Source organism: Parasteatoda tepidariorum, chromosome 4 (genome assembly GCF_982258835.1).
Source record: "Parasteatoda tepidariorum strain Cologne lab strain chromosome 4, Ptep-v5.0, whole genome shotgun sequence".
In the NCBI taxonomy this organism is placed as follows: Eukaryota; Metazoa; Arthropoda; class Arachnida; order Araneae; family Theridiidae; genus Parasteatoda; species Parasteatoda tepidariorum.
Genome location: NC_141758.1, coordinates 81,958,920 through 81,964,919, shown reverse-complemented (window position 1 = coordinate 81,964,919; position 6,000 = coordinate 81,958,920).

Here is a 6,000-nt window from a genome sequence, read left to right as displayed (position 1 = left end):
ATAGTCTAATTAAATATTTACTAATACTAGATTTCATTCAAAAAAACCATACCCGAAAATTTAAATTAGTAATCAAAAAGATATTTTCCTTTTATGAAATTTATTGTTTAAAGATATTTTTAATTCAAAACAGGCAGTAAGTTCCATGCACAATTTAAACTATGTGAAGAAAGATACAAAACAAGAAGCTTTTATGAAAATTATTGTACTATGTTGGAAAAAGCATTAAAATTAAAACAAAATTCATATTTCTTCAGAAATTATTACCCTAAAAAACTACTATCATTATATAGTAGCAAAAGTGTTTGAACTTTGTTGCCATGAAATAGATGCGCTTGAATGATAGCAATTTCTTTTTAAATCGTTTAACAATTTTGAAATATTATTTACACGAAAAATATTATAAGGATTTTTTTATTGAACAGGGTTGCCACAGAAAAAAAAATGACCAAATAATTGCCTAAAGCATGAAAATAGTTGCCGAAAATTATAAAAATATATGACTAAACTTTTACTAAATGACTTAATTCTTGTATATCATGATCCCTTTAGTCTAGTTGTATTTTTTATAATCACCGTTGAAAAGGCGATCAAGAAACAAAATAGACTTACAATGGAATTTGTGCAAATTGAGCGCATTAAAAAGTGATCACTCAAATTTACAGATCAAAATTTTCAACATAGTTCTTTTTTTTTTTGTTGAAAAAAATAATAATGATAAGTTTATTGTGTTTAGAAGCTCCCTGGGCCGCAGGTTGTCAACCCAATTTGTGCTAAAAAACATCGCTAGGAGTACAGAAAATTCTCCAAATAGTCTCTTTTTTCCTGAAAATAGTTGCTTTTCTGGCAAAAATGTTGCCATAGTCACCTCAGGTCGAAAATAGTCACATTTTAGTCGCCCGTGGCAATCCTGATTGAAAAATTCAATTGCCCCTTTGTACTCTGATGTCACCTCTGAGGCGCCGTCAATAGCCACAACTCAAAAATTTTTGTACTTAACCACAGCATTCTAATTATTAAAAATACTATATTGGATATTTTGCCACGATGGCTCAGTGGTTAGAGCGTTCTCCTTCTAATGAGGTGAACCGGGTTCGAATTCCAGCAATAGCTTGCACCGATCACAGTCGTAGACGGATGAAGGGTTAGAGCAGTGTTTCCCAACGTGGGGCCCACGTCCCACTGGGGGGCAATTTGATTGTTAAGGGGGGCAATTCGAAAATGGACTCGACAAGAGTTTTACATATTTGCTGCGGGCCATTTAAATACAATGCTAGATTTCGGTGCCAACATTGTAAGAAAAAAAGCAAATTCTTAAATAATTGCGGTCAATGAATATTATAAATTCGTTTGATGAGACCAAAATATCAACTGGGTTTTTGGCGTCGTCAAGTTAACTAACCTCTCTGCGGCATATGGCAGCGTACACCCCTTGACGCTTTAAAATTTCACTAAACAATGCAGTCGTTCAAATCTGAATGGCCCGTCGCAACTTCTTTAGTGTTTCGCAACATTCAGTGATAGAAATCAATACCATACTATGTCTCTTATGCCTGCAATGCAACAGTAAAGTCTTTATTTACTGCTCACACTTCAACCCATAATTGTATTCTTGAGACTAGTTATGAAATTTCTTTATTCATCGCTAAATTTGGAAGAAATCATACTATAGGAAATAATTAAATAAAACCGTTAATATCAGCATTTCTTAAAACGGTTCTTGAAAAGCAGAAGAATAGACGAAATGAGTGAAGATATTGAAAAACAACTTGTTGACAGGCTAAAAACAAGAAAATTCTCAGTGAAAATGGATGAATCAACTTTGATAGACAGTGTGGCAGTTTTGATAACTTACGTAAAATATATTGATAAAGGGCATTTTGCTGAAGAAATGTTGATATGTAAAAGATTAGAAAGCACCACTACCTCTAAAGATATTACATAATAAGCTAAAAAAACTACCTAGATGTCAATAATATACTAATGAAAAATATAACATCTTGTGCTGCAGATGGTGCTCCTAATATGATGGGCAAGAAAAATTGCTACTTAAAATTGATGAAAGATGAGAATCCAGAAATGATTCTTGTGCCTTGTGTTATTGCATAGGGAATAAAGTTGTGCATAGGGAGAAACTTGGTAGCTAAAAACAACTCGCCTGCTCTAAATGAAGTACTTACATTCAGTAATAAAGTGTATCGATGCTATTAAAGCTAATGCCAAATGTGAGCTCCTCTTCAAGCTGTTTTGTGAAGAACAAAATGCAGACCATGTGAGACTTTTATTTCACTCTGAAGTAAGATGGCTCTCTAAAGGGAACTGCTTGATACTCTTAGTGATTTTTTAAGCGACAAACCTGATATGAAGTATCTGTTAACAGTCGAAGGTAAAGCATTTGTGAGTTATTTAGCCGATATCTATGAAAAACTAAATATATTAAATAGGCAACTTCAAGGTACAAATAAAACTCTTGTTGATGCAAAAACGAAGATATTTGGTTTCATTACCCTTATTGAGTTAAGTCTGAAAACAAAAACTTGGATCAGTTTAATTGTCCCCAAAAATTAAAAGTAAATGATGCCGCTTTTACTTGTTATTGTCGATCATCTGAAAATTCTATCGGCTGATTTAAAAGAAAGATTTTCTGATTTAAAAACAAATAGATTTTTCAACACGGATGATGCAGCCAATGTTAGTGCATTTGACTGTTATATGTAATATGCAGTATCAAGAAGAACTCTCAGAAATGCAAAATGATAAGTCAGTTAGAACTTTATTTTATATAAAAGGAGTGATGGCATGGCTTTGTGAGGAAACAGAAATCAAATATCCAAATTCAACCAAATATGCAAAAAAACTATTGTTACCGTTTCCATCTTCATATTTAACTGAATGTGGATTTAGTGCTGTAAATGATTTACTGGTAAAAAAAAAGAGAAATCACCTGGATATAACACAGTGGGGAGACTTGAGGCTGAAGCTAACCAAATTGGAAACTAACATAAAATCTCTGTGCAGCAAGCGCAAGGATCTCTCTAAATTAAAATATTAAATTATTATAGAAAAATCTTTATGAAAATTATTTCGAATTTGAATTTTAGTTTTTTATTATAAGTCAAAATTTTACTTACTGTGTTTCGTCAACAATTTTCAAGAGATTTCTCACTGAAACCTATCATTTAAGTTTCTTATGTGAACAATTCAATTTTTTAATATTAAAAATTATATGTATGTCACATAGGGGGGCATAAGAATTTTTGAAAGGCTTGAGTGGGGTACGGTACAAAAAAGATTGGGAAACACTGGGTTAGAGTCTCTTTGCCGTTAGGCTAACAGTGGGAGGTTCTCGTTGTCTTCCTCTCCATATAACGCGAATGCAGGTCAGTTCCATCAAAAAGTACTCCACAGAGGAAAATTTCTCCCAATACTTGATCCAAGAATTTCCTTGTCTTCTGGATTGGGTTCTAAATTACAGAGTTCAACACAAGAGGAATGAGAGTAGTCAGAAAGTAAAAAAGAGGAAATCCAAGAATATATATATATATAAACAAACATTTGACAAAAAAAAGTGCGATTTTTAAACTTGTAAACCATGTGATTATAAATCCCGATATGAGGCTTTTAAATCACGTGAATATGAAACTATATCAAATTTAAAAAATGCGAAAATACAAATCATGATGCGTAATTTTTAGATCAAGATGCATAATTCTAAAATCGCGCGATATTACAACAGCAAAAACGAATCACGACATTGGATTTTAAGCTCGTGTAGCTACATAGGGTTTTAAAAGCTCGTAAATACAAATCGCGATATTGGTTTTTTAAATCTCGTAAATAAGAATCGCAATGTACAATTATTTAAATGGCCTGAATAAGAATCGCAACGTTCAACTTTTAAATCAGGTAAATACGAAAATCGATGATTGATAATAAAATCGCGATTTTAAAAATGAAAATATACAAAACACGATATTAGATTTTTAAATCGCGTAAATACGAGTCATAATGTACGATATTTAAAAAGTGTAAATAAGAATTGCAATGCGCAACTTTTAAATCAGGTAAATACGAAAATCGACGATTGATATTAAAATCGCGTGAATAAAAATCGAGATATTTGCAGAGTCTGGACTTGGGATTTCTAAAAGGTTTGTTTGAATTGTTTTTTGTTTACACAATATATAAAAATTTACAAGACTAATTGAATGAGCAAATAAATATTTTCACCGCAAATCCACCTCTATTTTTTTTCGCTTTTTTTGTTTGCTTTCACTCCAGAATACAAGAAGCAGCGACGTCTAAATTACGAAAATCCGAGCTATCCCGCCGACGGATAAAAAATACGGAAAATCTTATTTTCTGTGCGTGAAATTGGAGAAAATAGCTAATACTAAGTAAACATGCGGAAAGGTTAGCAGCTAGGACGTAGTTTGAATTTTCTGTTTTTCTTTGAAAATCGTAAATAAATATAATTATTTGACTTCAACAACTGAATTTTTTTAAAAAAAAAACGGAATATTTATAAATAATTAAAAAAAAACGAAACTTTTAGAGAATCTGAGTTTTTGACAAAAAGGCTGAAATTCGAGAAACAAAAGCGAAAAAAATCTCATCCCTTTATAAAGGTCAACCAGTTTTATCACAAGGAAATGATTTTTGGAGAAACTTCAGAGAAAGGAATGAGGACTTCAATAATTTCGCTCCGCGGAAAATGAAATTCCTCATAAAATATTTTAACTTGTGAAAAAAAAAATTTCAGCGGAAATTAGCGGGAAAAATGGAAAAAATCTGAGAAAAAGCGGAAATCTGCGGAAGAATCTCATCCCTGTCAACATTAATAGTCGTAAACTCAAAAATTGGATCGGCTGTTCAACGAGGGTTATAAAATAAAATATTACATATTTTAAATGGTTTAGTGCTTACATTTGTTCAGAGTATTTTTAAAGTACTCGGTTGCAAAGGGTTAAAAATAAATAAATTATAAAATAAAATGAATTTAAGAATAAATTATTTTAAGTATATTTAAACAATCTAAACTTAAGAGTTTTATGAAAAAATTGAAATAACATAAAATTTTTTTAAATTTTGGAAAGTTTCTTAGGGGGGGGGGGTGCACGTGCCCAGCCAACTCTTTCCAACATAGTTTTTGGTCCCTTCTATCTCTTAGCTTCTGACTGTCTTAATTGTGTGTTACTTGATCCTTGATTGGGGGGGGGGGGGAGGGAAGTGAAGTAAGAAAGAGTCTGTTTTAGAAAACAAGAATAAAATATTTTATTCGAACTTTTTTAAAAGTATAATTCTTAAAATTCAAACAATATTCATAGATAACTAATAATAAAAACAATTTGCTTAAAATCTGATATAAATGAATTTACATGATTTCTCTCAACAGAACTGAAAACATTGGTTTAGTCAGGCACATCAAGGTAAACCAGTAGCCCATGATGCATTGTGACGAGAAAGAACTTGAGAAAGAAAAAAAAAGGATGATGCTACAACAATCAATAAATTCCTAATATGCAAAAAATTATACAATGTTTGATCATTAATCTCATTAAATAAAATTTATGACACTTATATCGCACTCCTACTTTCAACAATTCACACAGAATTTTAAATTGTCACAATAAAGCTATAAGGAGTAAAAGTCTAAATCACTTTCTTTTTTAACAAAAGACACAAAAAGAATTGTAGCCAAATAAAGGGATGTCAACTTTCAGAAAATTTATATCCTTACAGTCTTTTGGTGTTAAATGTAAATATATGTGTATATCTTGACAAAAAGCTGACATGTGACAACATTTAACAAACTTTAAAATGCACTTGAAAGACTGTGGGAATCGCAAGTCAGTTGATGAAAAGATCAAATTGGGACTTTTCTGTAAGTCCAACTTAAACATTATTAAAATTTTCACAATTCTAGGAACATATTAATTTAATAAAAGTTGTAAAATTTTAATTAACCTTGTATTAATTTTTCTATTTTTTTTCCAATTT